We start from the raw sequence: 21,300 nt of genomic DNA on the forward strand, positions 1-21,300 counted from the left end.
CAGCCTTCTCACTCCTGATTAAGTATCAGTTGTCAGAAGGCTTAAGGATGCTGAATGCAATCCATCAATCCATCATCCTACTCAAAAAATATTTGACATACACACACACACACATATGCAAGCCTTTATAAATCTGTTCTTAAAACAAAATGTACTCAGCCTATAAAAAAACGATGAAGGAGCGCATAGAAAATCACTGCAAATGCACTATAAAACGGAGGAGAAGGCACACTGCAATATTTATGCATACTTTTAGAGTTGGCTTTTATACATCAAGAAAGGGTAAAGATGTGTCCCTGAGAAAACTAAAAAGAGATAGTTGACTGTGTTTTTATGGGAACTTGTGGACTTGCGGTGTGATAGAATTTTTTTTTCTTCTGTGAAGTCTAGCGTTGTATATGCATAGAACTTGTATGTTCTTAAACAATCCCACCTCTGATGGCCAATATTGCTATACAGGTGCGTCTCAATAAATTAGAATGTCGTGGAAAAGTTAATTTATTTCAGTAATTCAACTCAAATTGTGAAACTCGTGTATTAAATAAATTCAATGCACACTGACTGAAGTAGTTTAAGTCTTTGGTTCTTTTAATTGAGATGGTTTTGGCTCACATTTAACAAAAACCCACCAATTCATAAATGACCATGGTGTTGGTGTGCTTGACTGGCCAGTAAACTCATCAGACCTTTTTTTGTCATGGTATTGTCAAGAGGAAAATGAGAAACAAGAGACCAAAAAATGCAGATGAGCTGAAAGCCACTGTCAAAGAAACCTGGGCTTCCATATCACCTCAGCAGTGCCACAAACTGATCACCTCCATGCTACGCCGAATTGAGGCAGTAATTAAAGCAAAAGGAGCCCCTACCAAGTATTGAGTACATGTACAGTAAATGAACATACTTTCCAGAAGGCCAACAGTTCACTAAAAATGTTTTTTTATTGGTCTTATGAAGTATTAATTTGTTGAGATAGTGAATTGGTGGGTTTTTGTTAAATGTGAGCCAAAATCATCACAATTAAAAGAACCAAAGACTTAAACTACTTCAGTCTGTGTGCATTGAATTTATTTAATACACGAGTTTCACAATTTGAGTTGAATTACTGAAATGAACTTTTCTACGACATTCTAATTGATTGAGATGCACCTCTATCTCTGCTTGCCTGTGTTTCTCCTTTATCCATCCATTAATGAAAGAATAAATAAATGGAATTTAAAATTATACAGCTATAGATTTAATAAATGCAGTGGTAAGCGGTGTAAAACATTCTGATTTGTTTAACGTTTTTGCATCCAAAAAATTTAATTCTTGCGATTTCAACATGTCCTCATTTGTGTATATTATTCATATATATTCTAAATAGGCAGAATTTACAGCAGAATGTTCAATACATCACAGAAAATAAATTGTCGTAAGATTGCAAGACAAAAAATTTCATGATTATAATCATCAAATGTAGGGTTGGGTATAGATTTGTTTTTTTACGATACTGGTGCCAAATCGATACTTTTAAAACGGTACTGGTGCCTAAACGGTGCCTGAACCGATACTTAAAAAAAAAGATGGATAACATTAAAGAACTTTAAAAATATTTAAAATAAATATACATAGCATTCACATACTCCTTGGATGCTCTCATTTCCAGAGTTGTGCTTCCCTTACTCTAAGGCGAATAAATGTATTTCACGATCTGGGTCATTATTTAATACAAAACAATATTTAATACAAAACCACACATAATGTTTCTATTGTATCTCTGTAAATCACAATGATATTTAGTTAAAATGAGTTAATTGACTGAGTGCTGTCTGTCACTGTCTTTAATCAGTTCTGTGAATGACTGTATGGTATGCCACATGCACTGTAATATGTTTTATATTAAATATTACATTTTTAAATGAAAATAGCAGCATGATCGTAAAAATTGCCTAGCGACGCCCATGCTTCTCACGTCCATTTCGGGGAACCAGGACAAATATTTCAATCGATCACTTAGGCATTTAAATGGCACCGAAATGTGCGTTCTGATTGGGTTCTAGTACATACTGATTACATAGGTTTCGGTACCCAACCCTAATCAAATGTAAGAAGTTGTGCCAACGCAGCTGGCCCAAAACTGTCTCATGCTGTCCCCGAGCCATCGGGCCACTCTTATTATCAAGCCCTGAGCTTGTTTATGATATTTGTAGCATTGCTTGTCTGTTAATCTTTGGATCTTTTAATGAAAAAACTAAGATTCAAGTCATCCGTTGACCTGCAGCAGGATGTTTCTGTGCACTAACCCACTGCGTGAGCTTAACACATTGTGATATTTCCCCATATAAATACATTTGTGTGGGTGTTAATGTGAGTGACTGTATTGCTCATGGCCATTGACCTGTTAGCCATATGCTCTCAGCTGGCGGCCCTGTTGGAGCGCAGCTCCCCTGCTCTGCTCACTGCCACACGTGGGGTGGGGAGTCGAGAGGGCTGTTTATTTGTTTGCTCACCTGCTTGGTTTCATTTCTTGTTTTTGCTGATCGCAGTGGTGACTGTCCTAGAAAACAGAAGAATAGCGGTCAGCTTACTCATCTTATTCAGTTCTAGATGCATCCACCATGCTGACAAGGAAGGCAGACATGTACACATGGCACAAGCGTCGCTTGCTATAGCAGCATTGTCACAAAGCCCTCCCTGCTGCTTCAGTTTAAGGGCTAACATCCCAATGAATTTTAGAGCCTATTTTTAGAGAGCTTGCACAGTCATTCCCTCTTTTGTGCCGTTACTCTTACCCTCTCCCTGTGTGATGCTTCAAATACCAGTGGCTGCATTTTACGCTGGCCGGCATTAAAACACCCACACGAGATCATAGAATCTGCATGCATCACAATCAATAACTGGAGAGTGCTGATCCACGAGCCTCTGACACTCTCTGTGTGTTGTGGGAGTCTGTGGGTGCTTTTAACAGAGTTTTTGAGCTTTCCAATGCTTGTAATTTTAGACCTTTTTGGCTTTTACCTCTGCTGTGGACTCACTCGTGAGTGTACAGCAATTGCAGACCTAGAATATTCTATACACAGAATTGTTTGCATTCAGTGCCTTTCATTAATTTCAATGGATGTAGTGTAACATACCTTGTGCCAAGGCTCCAACCTGTGAGTAAAATTACTTACAATGTAATTAACTGACAGATGGGAAAACTATATTTGTGCTGAAATGCCCTTTTATCAGATTTAATTTAGTGATGAGGCATTGGTTAATTATATCTTTAGAGTACAGGCCATTGTGTTCTGCACAGCATGACCCATGAGGTCCCATTTGTGTACGAATAGTTCTAGTCAAACAGATTCATGAATCACTACTAATCGATAGGATTTATTCTCACTCGATAAACTTTGAGTCATTTTTGATTATTGCTGATTGTATGATTATTCATATTGAAATGAGCCGAGAACCATTTCTGCAGTGTTGTGAGAATTACTGTACACCATCTGGCTGTATATGAAAAGGTGTAGTTAAATATACAACCAAATTTTGTTTCGATTACAGGTATAGTAATTAAAGAAAACATTCAAATATGTGACAAAAATACAGTTGGTTCATCTTTAGCATAGTTAGGCCCAATTGTAAGGTTGAATTGTTTGTTATGTGTTGTTTTGGGAGCAACACTAAAAAAAGCTTAATTTAAGGCTAAGATCACATTGAAACAGCTTGCAATTACAGCTTTCCATTTTTAACATTTCATAAAGCAACATTTGACAATTTCTTTTTCGAACAAGCTGAAATACTTTCACAAACTGAGGGATAACAGAGAGATATTTATGTAACACAAATGAAGTCAGGTTCACTAGAGTGACAGCGTTAATTGGAACACAACTTTACAGCAAAAAAAAACAACCTAGTTTATATAACTTAACAGAAAAATTGTGAAAAGCAGTATTTCACTTTATATTCACTACAGAAATATAATGTAAAATGTATGCATGTAATTTCCCAACTTAAAAAGGTTATTTGGCTTATTAGTTGCATCAAATGAGGCTTTTAAAAATAGAAAAACTGTAAATTTAAATGCATTTTCATCCCACTCAGATAATGTTCATATGAGACTGCCAGTAAAGAGCGTTTCTTGAATGCAGAGCTGCTCTGTGTGTCATCTCTCATTGCTGCATTATCTAAGTAGCCCTTCAGCCATTTTCTGGACGTTTCCGATTTTCATAGTGTTCTCCCCATCTTTTTTCTTTGTTCTTGTTCTCATTCCTTTTCCCCTCAAAAGTTTTTTCACAGCCTCCAAAATAGCATCTTTTTTTCAGAGAATGTTTATGCACATTGCTCTAATGGTCTCTGTTTCTCCCTAAAAGGATGTGCATAATAAGCAGCTTTAATTATAATATCACTCTTGCACCTTCAAAATCACCACAAAAAGCTTTGTTTTATCTGTAGTTCATTCTGAATACTGTACATTCTGTAAGAGCTTGATTGAAAGTTCAGCATGAGCATGTTGCTTTTAATTAAATGTCTTGTGAATTAACTAATATCTTGAGTGTGTGATGTCATCTGTAGGGTTTGAATATGAATATGCACATATTTGCCCACATGCAAAATTTGTTATATGCACAAAATGCTTTAAATACATATTGTAAAAAGAGAGCCTTTATATAATATATATCAGATATTATGTATGTATCTCTTTAGTAACTTTAATAGATAAATTATCAAACATTATATAATACTTAGATCAATACAAATAAATATGAAAATGTATCAAAGTTTGGATGATTTCTGTTTGAAAGTATGTAATGTTAATCGTTATGTACAGTAACTAGATTTTAGCATTTTCTGAAAACAGTGTGAAGTAGGTGGTTGCTAGGACATTGTTATTTGTTTGGTAAGGTGTTCTGACTGTTTTTAGCATGTTGCTGGCAACCGCCCTGAACATCCTAATAATTGTATGCATGTCATGGGTGGTTGCTGTGGTGTGCTGGTTAGTTGTTTACTGCCCCAAATCCTGGTCCCTAGATATAGCATGGAATCCTGCTTCACTCAGGAGATTTTTTTGGATTTTTTAAATCCATTTTGTCATCCAACAGGCTGATAATTGTTTTGAAAAAGTGATTGCTTAGAAAATTAATAGCACATCTCTCATTAACAAGCTGCATGATTTGCAGCATCATTCATGTCCATAGCGTATGCGTGTGGGACGAGTTACGCATCGAAGTTTAGTTACGTAGGGTTACTGCTTCTGTGGTGTGTTCCTTTGTGAGTGCCACTAATAATGTTATTAGAAACTGTCACTAATTCATTTTTCATATGCAGTGTTTATTTCGCCTTGTCTTATTTGACTCACAAATTGGGAGTGTTCAGGCTACATGCATAGTGACTCATGTCAGGGCATTCTAATGTAATCCAGCTTTTTAATCAGATCTTTGGCCCTCTAGAGGTTGAAGCTGTTATGTTTTCTAACACATTTCATTGGCTTCATTGGACATTGGCTGGATGGAGTAATAATGGTTTGCATGTATACATCCAGTTGCCCGCAACACACAGATTTGCTCACTCACTCTTCCTCTCCAGAGAGATACAAATCAAGCAGAACATCCTTGATATCTGAGAGTCCCAGCTGCCTCAGGCCACAGATACAAGAGGGTTGTACCGAGCCTGTACAGATAACGTGCTGGATTATCGGCCTACCATTACATGGTTTGCAGGCAGCGCGTCTGTGTTTGATTTAACACTTGAGTTTGTATGGATGGGTTGTCTTAAAGGGGTCATATGATGTTGCTAAAAAGAACATTATTTTGTGTATTTGGTGTAATACAATGTGTTTATGCGGTTTAAGGTTCAAAAAACACATTATTTTTCACATACTGTACATTATTGTTTCTCCTCTATGCCCCGCCTTTCTGAAACGCGTTGATTTTTACAAAGCTCATCGGTCGGAAAAGGGAGGTGTGCTCTGATTGGCCAGCTATCTGATTGGCCGAATACCTCAAGCGTGTGACGGAAATGTTACGCCCCTTACCATATTGTGATGCCGTGTCCCGGCGCGACGAGACAAAACCAATAAAACCCATTATGAACGAGGCATTTGTTGCGTCCAGTGGGGACATAATTACTAATTATAATGACTTATACTGTCTTTAGTTTTTACGCGTTGCATCACAACCGCGTAAACATAAAACCATGTCTGCATTTGTGATCGGAGAAACGACAAACAACAAGCGATACTCTACACATTATTACGTTTTGAATATGGATATTTTTCTTACAAAAATGCATCAATTCACTACAGAAGGCCTTTGGTCACCCCCCGGAGCCGTGTGAGACACTTTTTTTTATGGATGGGCTATTTTTATTTAAGTTCTTTTGGACTGAAGCAATGCAACACCCGCTGAGTGGCATTAAACAGCTTGAAAGATCAAAGACAATTTTTAATATAACTCTGACTGGATTCGTCTGAAAGAAGAAAGTCATATACACCTAGGATGCCTCGGGGTGAGTAAAACGCAGCCTAATTTTCATTTTTTGGTGAACTAACCCTTTAACTTTTATAAAGAATATCTCTTTGAGTTTGCAACTTTAGGGATCTTGTCTATGCACGAACAACTTGTAACACTCCAAAGAGAAAGGAAAACTTGAAATCGCATCATATGACCCCTTTAATTAATTTACAGCTCGGGTAGGAGCTAAAGGTAGAGCGTTGATGCAGGTGTATGTAGGTTGATTGCCAATGTACTTTCAAAGAAATGCTTGATCGAAAATATAACATGTTTTTTTAAATTCATGATCCATTACAGTCAGTTTGAGAAATTTTGGAAAAATTTGGAGAAAGACATTTATACATTTAATTTAAAATCACAGCATTTGAAATTAATTTGTTTAATTTAAATGATCAACAAGACTGCGGTAATTTTAAAGCATTTAACATGCATATTTCTAACAGTCTCTAACATATCACATACTTGCTTGCAAAACCCACTGAAACTTGTGACATGTTGGCAAGACGCAGAGATGCTAAAGCACACACTAGATCAGCGGTGGCGAACTCCGGTCCTGGAGAGCCGCAGCCCTGCAGAGTTCAGCTCTAACCCTAATTAAAACTCACCTGCCTGTAGCTTCCTAATAACCGTTCAGACCTTGATTAGCTTGTTCAGGTGTGTTTGATTAGGGTTGAAGCAAAACTCTGCAGGGCTGCGGCTCGCCAGGACCGACGTTCGCCACCCCTGCACTAGATGCTTCTGCTGTATTTTTGTCTTGCAGACCTAAAAAGCTTTATTATTTTGTATTAGTCATCACAATTTCGTGACAGTGTGGCTGTACCGGTAAACAGAAGAGTGAAAACAAAACAAAAAAAATAAAACGTAGGCACCCATTAAAGCGTTTGTTAAGGCATACAGCCTTTATTTGCTCTATTAGCTCTGATGTTATATTATTCTTGTTTGATTCATATAGTGTGATTGATTGTTATTCATGTTAAAATAATAAGTATTTATACAAGCAATCTATGGGATTGAATTTGTTAAAGGTTTTTATCAAAGAAAAGTTGTGTTGCCAAATTCTTTTTCTTTTAGTAAAGTTTCAGTGGAAGATTTTAAGATATTTTAGAGCAGTTAAATGTGTCTAAAGCGACTGGGTTGGATGAAATTCCAGCAAGGTTTTTAAGGGATGGGGCTAGTATTATTGCACCTACTCTCACATATATCATCAGCCTATCATTGGAGCAGCAGATATGAGGATAGCAAAAATGATTACATTATGAAGGGAAGCAGACAGGATCCAGGAAATTATCAACCAGTTTCTATATTGAGTGTTGTTTCTAAAATAATAGAGTGGTGTTCAAGCAGATTTATGAGTATTTAAGTAAAAATAAATTAATTTATGATTTTCAGTCAGGTTTTATAAAGTCTTATTCAACTGACACTTGCATATTATATTTGACAGATTTTATTAGGAAAGAGATTGGTAGAGGAAACGCGTGGATTGGTTCTGCTGGATCTGCAGAAAGCTTTTAATACTGTTCACCATTCAATATTATTAGACAAAGTAAGTTCTTTGGGTTTTTCATATACAGTAAAATCTTGGTTGGCTTCTTATCTAACAGGGAGAGTGCAGAAGGTAGAAGTGGGAGGGATACTTTCTGAGGGTAAAATTGTGAATAATGGGGTTCTGCAGGGTAGTGTACTTGGCCCGCTATTGTTTTTATTATAGATAAACAATATTTAGGCTGAATGTGAGGAAAATATGTTTTTATATGATGCTGGTGCTCTTTTAGTTGCAGATATGGAGGCTGAATGAATTCAGGAGAAATTAGTTGAGCTTGTTAAGGTGAAGGAATGGCTGACTGAAAAAAAGCTTTTATTACATGTAGGTAAATCAGAATCCATTCTTTTTGGGTCAAATTATAAATTGCATAAGGCAAAGGACTTAGCAGTCAAAGTTGATGGTTATGTCCTAGCAAATAGAACATCGGTTAATTATCTTGGCTGTGTTTTGGATAATAATTTAAGTGGAGTAAATATGGCTTGGAAAGTGTTGCGGAAAGTTAATGCTAGAATCAAATACATTGCAAGATATACTAGCTTTTAGATAGGATTTACAGTGTTTTAGTCATGTGGAAAATGTACACTTTCAGCAGCTTGGATGGTTAACTACTGAAAAAAATATTTTTTCAATTGTTTCTTCTAATGTCAAGGACCACAATGGAAATAAGTCTTGTTACAAAATCTGATATCAACTATAATTGTTTGTGGCATTATTTTACATTATTTCAGTACATTTATTAAGTCATTTTCTTTGTGGGGTCGCTTGGCTGCACCCAAAAATGTAGGTGATTTCAGGTTTATTATTTTAATGTCCCCTCAATGATGGTAAAGCCTGACCCCCACACACAAAAACGCATACACGCACATTCATGAATGCTTACGTAAGCTCTTTAGTACATTGCAGGATAATCTTGTTGCATGTTAACCCCCATAATAATATTTGGGAATGCCACTATGTTGTGAATTTGCATTATTTTAGTATACTGGTTTACAGGAGTGTCGCTTCTGTAACACAGAGTGTCGCTGCGCTTTGAATAGGCTGCTGGAGTCGCTCTAGTATCCTGATCAGCCAGCTTTTAAAACTGAATGTGGGCCCTCAGTGGATTAATATTCCACATTAAAATTCAAATTATATAATCAGCCAAATCCAAGGACTGCATATGCTCATCAGAATCGCTGCAGAGCTCGTGATGGCGAAATATCATTTTTGCCATCGGTGTTGGGCTGACTGTGTGTGGTCATTCACAGAACATTCCTCCCTGAAGCAGTGAGAGCATGGAAAATTTTTAATGCTTTACCTCAGGGGACGTGAGGCTGCCGTGACATTTTGAACCTCCCAACACAGCCCTGAAAAAGAGCAGCACTTTGTATTTTCTATGACTGTTAAGTGAAAGGAAAGGTGATTAATGACATGAATTATGGGAAATGTATGAACCTCCCAGCATGTGTCTGTTTAAAAAGGCTGATTGCTTGACAGCTCTAAATACAATTTACATCCTCTGAGCATTCTTTCGTCAAACCGTCCACTGAGAATATGGAGTAATGAGCAAGAGTCATTTATGTAATTACTTTTGGTTATGAGTAATTAAATAAAGCTCAAACCCAAGTAAAATGACTTTGAACAATATAGGAGAGTTGTTAGCTTGAATAAGACTGTTTGACATTAGATCTGTTGAAAAAGTGAACTGGGTGCACATGTAGAATTTAGTCTGATTGTGTTTGATTGGTCTTTTGAGTTATTTAATCTCTGTTTTTTTCTTGTTCACTCATGACAGACAGAATCCAGTCTTTCATGATTTAATAATAAATTTCTATCCATCTTCATAATATCCTGTCCTTTTAAATCGTAAATCATATGCAGTTTTGATTGGCTTTATTTTAGGGGTTTTAGTGTGATCCTTGGTTGAAAGTTGAATCAATTGTTTTAACACTGTTCAAAACTTGGGATCAGTAAGATTTTATGTATGTATGTATGTATGTATTTATATATTTATTTATTTTCAAGAAAAAAAAAATTCACCAAAGCTGCATTATTTGATAAAAAATTGCAGTAAAAACAATAATATTACATTTTAATCTAATTTTATGCATTACTCCAGTCTTAAGTGTCACACGATCCTTCAGAAATCATTCTAATATGCTGATTTGCTGCTCAAGAAACATTTCTTATTATTTATCAATGTTAAAACCGGTTGTGCTGCTTAATATTTTAGTGGAAACTGTGATACATTTTTTCAGGATTCTTTGATGAATTTATTTGAAATAGAAACCTTTTGTAATATTATAAAAGCCTTTACTGTCATTTTTTATCAATTCAAAGCATCCTTGCTGAATAAAAAATATTTATTTATTTTAAAAAATCTTACTGACCCTAAACTTTTGAAAGGTAATGTATATTCTATAAAATGAGTAGTTCTGGCTCTAAAATACAATTAAATGAAAAAACCCAATATATATCTGTGACTGTACATCAGTTTGCATAGTATCTTGATTTAAAATAAATCATTTTAAATATGATTTAAAATAAATAATTTTATATTTATTGCCAGGCCCAGATTTCTGTGTTGATTTCAGGCAAATATGTGCAAATATTCTGCGATTGTCATGTTAAAGCTTAGTGAAATTAGCCAAAATATTTTAAAACTAACACACCAGGGAGGTTTGTGTGGAAATGTGTGAATGTCGAATGTTCCAATTCTGTGAAAATCTGCAACGCTTTCTGCTGAGTTTTGTGCTTTCTCCATATGGACCAGGTTATTGCATAATAGAAATAGATGGTGAATACTGTAAATGGCTCTGAACAAAATGAAATTGCATCTCTACATGTATGAAATAGGCTGATATTAGAAGTCCATTTAATTTTAGATCACTGTATACTTTCCTTTTACCTAACCATAACACCCGGCCCACGTCACCTCTCTGATGGACTGAATCATATTCTCAGTACATCGTACAAACAGTTCCTCCACTTCTGATTGCGAACGGTCTGTGTGTCCTCAGATCAGTGGGCGTGATAAAAATGTGAAAGGCAGTGATGGTCACTCCGATCACAGTAGAGATCTTTGCTATTGGGCTTCAGTTCTGATATTCTCTGTCTCCTGTCCAAGGTGTGCAAGGGAGACTGCAAATCTGGCCTCTCTGTGGGAGGCAGATTGTTTTGGCAATTCCTGATGTGATATGAACATTTAAAACAAAGCCTCTTTTCACTGCTATTTGGCAGTAAATACACCAGCATATGGATGGATAAACGTCCTCATGAATGTATTCATAATTGCGCACAGAAAGTAGTGGCACGGCACTTGTTTTTCTGCTGTCGTTCTTGCCGTTGTCCTACTTACTGTAATTCTTCACTTTCGACACCTACACAAATGGGTCAGCCAAACTGAAGGCAGGCACACAAAGTGAATGGAGCGATGTGGGCATGATGGAGTTCAGGGATGTAGCTCTGATCCCATAGTCATGACTTGGGAGAGTGTAGAGAGAGATGGAGAATGGAAGAGAGGAACATGAAGTCAGAGGTGCCCTTTGTGTGTTGTGTTTGTTGTTTTAACACAGCTCTCAAAGGATTTTACTGCATTCTCTGTGACCCCAACAATGCTCCTGTGTGCTCCGGTGCCAACTGTGTCTGTGCTCATCTCTGTGCTGCCTTCAGGTAGCCCGAGCTGCTCGCAGGAAAAGCTTACAGAGACCGTAATGTCTGAGCCTGTGAATCATGTCTGCTGCACTTTTGCCTGTTGCACGGAGCGCTATGAATTGCCAGAGTGACTGCTGGAGATGCAACATGCAGCAAGGTCATGATGAGAGAGGATAAGGCCTGCCAGAGCGAAGCTGATGTGTCGCAGACATTCGCTACATGGAAAATTACAGTCAATATTGCAGTTCATGAAGGAATAATTCACTCAAAATTGAGAATAATGTCATTACTCACCCTCGTGTCTTTTGAAACCTGTGCACTACAAAAATCTGTACTTAACTTACTAATATACTTGATAAACTGTTAGATAATAAGACTGGTTTAAATAATTTTGCTGGTTCATTATGACCACTTATTATTTCACATAAAAAAAATCTAAATAAAGTGCAGTGATACTATTATTATTATTATTATTTTAATAGTTATATTTCATGGGCGCCAAACCAAATCTCCAGGTGCTCTCATGAGAACCAGATGGAAAAACTTAAGTGCACTCCTGATTATGACTAATGCTTAAAATAAAAATAATAAAATAAAATAAAACCTCAGTAGCTTATGCTGCATTCACGCCATATTGGAATTACTGCAATTAAAAGATTTCAACTTATAAAAAGCGTTCACGCTCTCGTAGACCTCGTAATTACAGCTTGTATGCTGGGAGTTTTCTGAGAGTTACGACTTGTACCACCTGACCGCAGTAGATTCGTTTAAGCGCTATGTTTAGGAGTTTGATAGGGTTGCCATAGAAATGCATGATTCTGAGTCCGAGGACTTGAGCATCTCCAAGTAGAACATCACATGTTGTCATCTTGAGCCTACAGTAATTTCGACAGGGCATGAATGCTGCTTTAATTCAACTTACAATCTTTCAAGCCTTAAAGGGTTAGTTCACCCAAAATAGTTCTGTCATGAATTACTCACCCTCATGTCGTTCCAAACCCGTAAGACCTCCGTTCATCTTCAGAACACATTTAAGATTTTTTTTACGAAGCTACGAGAATACTTTTTGTATGCAAAGAAAACAAAATTAATGACTTTATTCAACAATTCGTCTCCTCCGTGTCCCCCTGGTGTCATTTTGGAGAATATCCACTGAACGTAAACAGCGTATGCTATTCTGTGTCTGTGTATGCTATTCAAAAAATATTCTCATAGCTTTGTAAAATTACGGTTGAACCTCTGATGTCACATGGATTATTTTACCGATCTCCTTGCTACGTTTCTGGACCTTGATCATGATAATTGCATTGCTGTCTATGGGAGGGTCAGAGAGCTCTCAAAATTAATCAAAATATCTTAATTTGTGTTCCGAAGATGAATGGAGGTCTTACGGGTTTAGAACGACACGAGGGTATTAATGACAGAATTTTCATTTTTGGGTGACCTTAACCCTTTAATAAACGAGTTTTTAATATTAAATCATTTATTTAATTATATATATATATATATATATATATATATATATATATTGGTAGTTTTATGAAGTTATTTGTCCTTTTTTAAAGCATGGCAGTACCTGGTCACCATTCTTTTTCATTGTATGGAAAAGAGAAGTGTGAACATTCATCAAAACATCTAATTTTTGTGTTCCTTGAAGGAAATTCATTTTTCCTTGGTACAATATGAGTAAATGATGACAGAATTAGCATTTTTCTCACATTAAAAGGCCTGAAGTCATATTTCTCATAACGGCAGCTAGAAAAAATATTTTTCTGATTGAATATATTCCTTGTTCTTGGCACAGGACACCACGCAGAGGAGTGGGCACAGCTCTCAGCTTAGCAACAAGGGGTAGCAACCAGCCAGTAGCAGAGAAGAAGCGAGCATTGGACTCAAAACAGCTCTTGCTATTCGTTTCATTCATTCTATATGAATGTAATGAAGTGTAGATACATTTTAGGATAAATCATAGCAGATGCAATGGTGTATCACATCGCCGCATCAGATTCTCTCTCAGCCTGTTGTGATAGAATGCAGAGCACTCTGACTTCTCATCTCAATGGTGACTGAGGCTGTGTTCACAGTGTAATGATAGAGATGATTACAGCACTGCTGCGACAGTGGTTCACGTAACTTGGCAACAGTGTGATCAGACAGGGCAGGGTAGATTGAATAATTAACCCGTATTTTGCTGATGTGTTCCTCGTCAGCCGGCATCCGCTAGTCAGACTGACGCTGCACAACTTGCCATATATTACATACCGCAGTCGCTAAAGGCACACTTGTTTGTACACTCGGGCTAGCTTGGGTTATTTATAGCCCATGTAATATTTAATATCATCATTTAGCACTAGTTGAAGGTCAGATTGGTGACCTTGCTGAGGCTCATTTGGAGCTGCTCACCATGACCAAACAGAACACACATCCAGGACATGCTTCAGTAACTTTGCAGAAAGGATAGAGAAAAACTGCAGACTGTTTAAGGACCCTTTACAATCATTGTAATTCAGCTCGTAAAGGGCCCAAAATGAAAAATCTGTCATTGTTTACTCACCCTTATGTCATTCCAAACTCATATACTGTTATTTTTCTGTGAAATGCAAAATAGACATTATTCAAGAATTATTACCTGTAGTTCTTGCCATATACATAGAGATCTAAACAGAGCAAAAAAAAAAACCTGCCATAAAATATTATTTTTTATAAATCACCTGCAACATGTTTCTGCTTGTGCTTGTTTTAGAGTACAAACAACAACTCTTTCAGATGTCCATCTCTCCTCTCTGTCACATACATTCCTGCGTCTCTGACTTTCCCCTTCTGATGTCCCTGAGCACCTGTACCCTAGCGCAATGTTGGGTGCATGGTAATTAAGTCTTATTGATTGAATTGCAGCGTGGCTTATGCAACCCACTGAGGTTAACAAGAGAGGATCTAAGGGGAGCTACTCCTCTGTCTTAGTTTCCTCTCTACATATTCAGCATAATTTAGATATAGGAAAAGTTATACTTTTTTAAATTTAGCATTATTTTATTCTTTTCTGACTGTAATTCTATCAGAACAGACCTGCAGCCTATTTGTGGGTTCCAACCCACCAATTGTGAAAATTTCAGATCTAGACCCTCCTAGTTGTGCTGGAGTTTTTAGCTCATGAAGCATGCGTTATTCACACTCCAAATGAATTGCTCTATAGTCTCTATATCAAGCAGGGATCATCTGAGGGTACAGTATATGACAGAGCTGCCTTCATGATGGGATCAAGTTAACAATGGCTGTTGGATTTCAGACTAATGTCTTATATGCTACTATATATATATATATATGTATGTGTGTGTGTGTTAAAGGATGCGTATGGTAGTTGGAGCAGTGGCATTGCAACTGTTTTATTTATTTTCAACAACCAGCACAAAAGTAACAAAGTTTGCACATACACACAAACACAAACACACACACATCCTTGTGCTGTGCTGAAAATCCTTTATCTAATTTAGTGTACCGGCCCTTTAAAAATTGCTTGTAAATATCTCATTATACACTATTATCACCAATCTTGGATTTAATCTTTTTGTCTACTTGTTTTCTTTTAATTAGCGCAGTTTTAGCACAATGGTTGCATAAATCTGAGCTGATGCACCTAAATTTTTTAGATAAAAAAAGTGATAATTTTGTCAGTATTCACTCAAGGTGCATAAACTCAGATTAATGAGGTCTACGACCAAGAAGTATAAAAGCAAGTTGATAAAAAGACTGAATCTAATATTTGGTAATATTAATAATAATAATAATAATAATAATTATTATTATTATTGTTATTATTTTATGTGCAAGCTTTATGCAACTGTTAGATTTGTATTGAATATACAGGTAAGTGTAATATAAAAATATTGAAAAATGCAATAAAAATGTAAAGGTAGTGTATTAAAATTTGTGTTATTTAAAAGAAAAAAATATAATTATTTAAAATTAGTATTATTATTTACATAAAAATATGTGAGAATGAGGTTATATAATTATATAAAACCATGAAGTGCTGAAAAAAACGTTTTTTTCCCCCCCTATAATTATCCTGTCCCGTGTGCTCTACAAAAAAGAGCTCCTCTTTTATATAAAGGGTTATGTTTAGAAATGAAATTGATATGGTTTAAAATGTCAAGCATGTGCTGATACGGAGCATGGTCACACCCAAAAACTGTCCGGCACTGAATGGTGCAATTGTTGAGGCTTGAGAAACGGTGTGATTGACACCTACGCCGTGTGGTGCGAACAGAACCGAATGTGACTGAGTGAGCATGTTAATCCCACTCTAGTTTGTGGCTAGAATGGACCACTGTCATGTCATCATTGCCAGCGTATGTCCCGAGAGAGATGAATGAGGGAGGGCAGACTCTGCCCACTCCTTCCAGTCAATGCAGAGGCCAGAGTAGCCGTTGCCATAGGAACACTTTGATTATTTAACAATTTGGATGAAGTGCTTGCCCCGGTGTTTGCCTTGATTCAGTGAGAGCCTTTGTCGGATTGCGGTCCCAAGCGTCTCTGGCCAAGTCCAATTAGGAAAGCCTGACAGGGGCAATTGCACAGGGAGCTAATGCAAATTCACTCCTCTAATGAGCAAACTGAAGCTACAGCAACAGTTACAATAAATGAGCTGCCTATCCAGAGTATTGACTTTAGATACAGAGACATGTTTATTCATTGACTTTCCTAGGTTGCAACAGATGGAGACAGATCTGTCACCAGTGGACACACATGGAGATATTACAATTTGACAGCAGTTATGTAGATGCTACAGAGGTTTGTTTAGAGAAAAACATGAAGCCAGTGTGAGAAAACCAAAGACAGAGTTTGAATAAGTAGATGATGAAAGTCAAATTGTGTTTACAGTGCTTGGATGTTTAGACGCGTTGTGTGTCCGCATGTTAGTGAGTGTGTGTTGCAGCTGGAGATAACGGTGCAGTGACAGCTGGCTGATAAAAAACAGCCTTTAATGATTAGACTTTGAATTAAAAGGAAATTAAGGGATTTATTGTAATCTAATCCAGATTTGATTAATCCCTCTCGTACCCTTTAGACTTTCCCTTCTGCCACATCTGGACACCCTCCAGCCTTGTGCTGTTTGTCACTCTTTCTTCTTCCCGGTTCTGTATTCTCACCTCGCTCAAGCCAGTCTTATGTGACTGCAAGCATTTGTAAACATCTGGAATCAGTCTAGATTCTTGTCTGGGGGCATCATCCCCCGAAAATGTCAAATTAAAGTCTTAGTTCACCCCAAAATGTTCAATTCTGTCATAATTTACTAACCCTCATGTTGTTCCAAACCTGTTGTTCCAAGATTCTTTCTTCTGTGGAACAACAATAGAAAAAAGATGTTTGGAAGAATGTTTTGGTTAGCTTTGACTTAAATTGTATGGGCAAAAAAAAAAAATTATTTAATATGTTTTTCAGAAGAAAGAAGTTGTGTTGCTGTCTATGCAGGGTCAGAAAGCTCTCGGATTTCATCAAAAATATCTTAATTTGTGTTCTGAAGATGAACGAAGGTCTTACGGGTTTAGAACGACATGAGGGTGAGTAATTCATGACAGAATTTTCATTTTTGGGTGACCTATCCCTTTAAAGGGATAGTTCATGAAATGAAAATTATTTACTCTTCCTCAAGTCAGTCTAAACCTGTGTGAGTTTTTTTTCTACTGTGGACAAAAAATGTTTCAGTGATTTTTATGTTTTGAACATTAATTGAAAGCACAAAAAAGTTGAAACATTTATCAAAATACCATCTGAACGTCATACAGGTTTGCAACAACATGAGGGTGAGTAAATTATGACAGAACTTTCTTTTTTAACGTTGAGGTGAATGTTAGCTGTATGATTAGCTGTGGCTAGTCTCAGCCAGCTGTGGCACCACTTGCTCACCTGCCCCTGTCACAGCGATTTGGCTGTTTCAGCTGAACCTTCAGACCCGGTCTGCTCAGAGCATTAAGAGACTGTCACTACCGCTGCTCCATCATGCTTCTCATAGTTGTGCTTTTTTTTAAAACATAATAACCGCTGTATGTACACAGCACTGGGCTGCATGTTGTTTTTAAATATCTTACTGCATAACAATGGACAGCAGCAGTTGTGTAGGGTGAAAAAAAGATTAGAGGCTCGAAAAAAAATTCTGTATGACTTTACCCCAGAAAGCCCAGGGCTGGTGACGCCCCTGTGTGACTCCACCACCTCACCTCTCCGTCATCCCTCTGCATTTTAATCTGGGATAGAGAGTTATGAGCAGTGATGGTATAAGCCTCTCTTCAGGACATGGACACTTCAGGTCATGTATCGCTGTCACATAGCTCAGTGATACGGCTGCACATTTATCCAACGGCTCCTCCAAAGACAGCAGCAGCATTCCAGATTACTGCATCTGAGATTACCATCCTCCTTTATCTTGTTTGCTTGTGTTGTATGATAGAAACAGAGAGATTACTGCCCATATCCCTTAGACCATGATGATGGCTTTTTCTGATGGGTTTAAGGAGCCGATAGCGTAGGAGGTCTGTTGTGTTATTACTGCAACACATTTCATGCTTAATTAGCATCTGGAGAATTAATGGTACTGTATGGCAGGCTGTATATTCACCTGTTTCCTTGCATCGCTTTCTCTGTGCTGGAACATCTCCATGGATGAGAGAAGAGGAAGACACTGATTTTAAAATGCTTTGGCCTTGTCTGTGGCGCCTCTGAGCTCAAACGTGCCAATTTGCGGCAGCGTATGGGTATAATATATTGTCCAAGATGTTCTCACATAGTATACAAAGGCATTATGCAGACATTTTGCACTTATGTTATGCTCTTTTGCAACTATACAAGGGGGCGTATACAATACACTTGTCACAGAGGTCTTTTCATAAACATCAAAATGATGTTTGACTGAAAACACAGTGCTGAAGATAAAGTGAGTTAGTTCCTTTTGTTATAGTCATTTTGCTCCTGGTTTATGCTTACGATTACAATTTGCACACACACTGATGCACTCAGGTGCTAGTGCACTGTTTTTCACAGTTGTGTCTATTTTTGTCAAAGGGTTCTCGCGTCTTTTTATGTCTGTTTTTGAAACTGTTGAGCCAATTAGCAATAGCAAATAGTGAGAAACCTGGACTTATATACCGTGTAGTGTGAGGCAAGAGTTGATGATAATGATAGGAAAGATGTTTGGGAAGTCGTGGCCTAATGGTTAGAGAGTCGGACCGGCAGGGATTGTAGGTGGGGGAGTGAATGTACAGCGTTCTCTCTCCCACCTTCAATACCACGACTGAGGTGCCCTTGAGCAAGGCCCCGAACCCCCAACTGCTCCCCGGGCGCCGCAGCAACAAATGGCTGCCCACTGCTCCGGGTGTGTGTTCACGGTGTGTGTGTTCACTGCTGTGTGTGTGCACTTTGGATGGGATAAATGCAGAGCACTAATTGTGAGTATGGGTCACCATACTTGGCCACATGTCACGTCACTTTCACTTTCACGTGTGAAATTGCTATTTTATTAGCCCACATACCATCATCTGAGACCTACACCACTCTAATATCTATCTGTCAGATCACAGTGGACGCATACATTACCGTTGAAAAATTTTGGGTCTGTAAGAAGATGCATAAAATTGGTCAAAGGTGACAGTAAAGATTTATAATGTTTCAAAAATAAATTAAGTAAATGTTGTTCTTGAACTTTCAATTGGTGTGTGTGTCTCCATAAAAATATTAAGCAGCACAGCTGTTTTCAACATTGATAATAATAAGACATGTTTCCTAAGCTGCAAATTAGAAGAAATATAATTATTTCTGAAGGATCATGTTACACTGAAGACTGGAGTAATGGCTACTGAAAATTCAGCTTTTAATTGTAATAATATCATATAATTTTATTACTATTTTTACGGTATTTTTGATCTTATAAATGCAGCCTTCGTTAACATAATAGACATTTTTCAAAAAACATACAAAATCTTACCTACCCAAAACTTTTGAACGGTAGTCTGTGTTATCTCATATTAGATTGAATCAATTGGTTGACTTTCTGTCTTCTGTGGAACACAAAAACAGATATTTTGAAGAATTTTTCAATAGTTTTTTTCCCATGCTAAATATGAAAAAGCAACAAGTTAGTGCAAATGTAATTTCCTTCAAGTGAAAAAAACTATTCTATTTAAAATGACACTACTCTTACAAAAACCATACACTCTGGCAGAGTACATGTTTTGTGTACAGTAAGTACACAGTGTGTAGTTGATCAACTAGAATCAGTCAGCATTTTGTGCACTCAATATGTAAATCATATTGAAATAACCCACTCTTGATTTCCTATATTTTAACACAAAATGGTGGTTGATGCCCATGCACATAAATAAGTGACGTAAAAGCAGAAGTCTTGTAATATTGCATTTGCTCACCAATGAGGATTCTTCTAGACTTTAAGAGCAGCTCTTTACACAGTGTTCAGAGGTCTAGATGGAGCTGCCACTGCGCTAACTTCTCACGATGGAGAGCTAGCTGTACCTGAGTGCTGTCTGCACCTGTGAAGTCATGTCACGAGGAAGGAAGTGTCAGGTGAAAATCAAGGTGGTGACGTGGGAAACGCTTTTAGAATATGTTCTTGTTCTCAAGTAGTCTTTTCTTTCACGTCTTTACTGGCTAAGAGAGGCACAGAAATGATTCAGGGAACATTATATAAAGCTGTCTGCAGTAGTTCTACCCATTTACACGTTCAAAATTCTGATGGCTCAATGCATCAGTGCACGCAATGTAAATTTAGCTGTCAAAAGGATCTTAGAAATGTGTGTTATTTCACCTAATGTGTATGTGGATTATGGAAAGGCTACAAAGAGAGGTAAACGGCAAGAGTATGTACTACAAAATCAGTGTTTTTGTCCTTCAGTTTTCCGGTAAAAATATCAAAACATCCCTAAAACAAGCTAAATTTGTTCAGTAAGCAAAATTATGTACGATAAAAGAACCAGGCTTTGTTTTAGTGTCATTTAAACACTATAATAATATGTATTAATATTTTGAATTAGCTTTTATTTTTGTATTTAGAATTTTAGTTATTTATTCGTTTTTTTATATTACAATATAGGTTAAATGTATTTTTATTAAATAGTAGTGTTGTAGTACTTTACCTTAAACTTATTTATTTCAGTTTGTTAAATTGTTATTTATTTTTTTAATGATTATAATAAACAATAATTTTTATTTAGTTTCAGCTTTATTTTGTAGCGAATCAGCTCATAAGGGAAATATGAATAATTAATCATAACTAGTTATAATGAATTATAAATATTTAGATCCGCTGTAGATATTTACTTGACCTCTCAGGGTCAACTGTCTGTCAATTCTAAGAACGTTAATTTCCTGGTTAAGGGGAATAACTTTCTTACTGTACAATTCTACAAAGAGCTTGTAGCATAAATCTGCATGATTAAGTGACTCCAGTTATGAGCAAACAATGAACAACGTCAAGTGTGATACAAGTAAGACTTTATTAACTACATAAACACTTAAACTAGTCTAACATACTACATAAACACTTAAACTGGTCTAACATACAGATACACATACACATACTCACACACATACTGTTGGTATAGGAAAGGGTTAAAGCTTAACGCAGAAAGAGGAGAGAAA

Source organism: Sinocyclocheilus grahami, unplaced genomic scaffold, assembly GCF_001515645.1.
Source record: "Sinocyclocheilus grahami isolate Dianchi unplaced genomic scaffold, SAMN03320097.WGS_v1.1 scaffold23.1, whole genome shotgun sequence".
In the NCBI taxonomy this organism is placed as follows: domain Eukaryota; kingdom Metazoa; phylum Chordata; class Actinopteri; order Cypriniformes; family Cyprinidae; genus Sinocyclocheilus; species Sinocyclocheilus grahami.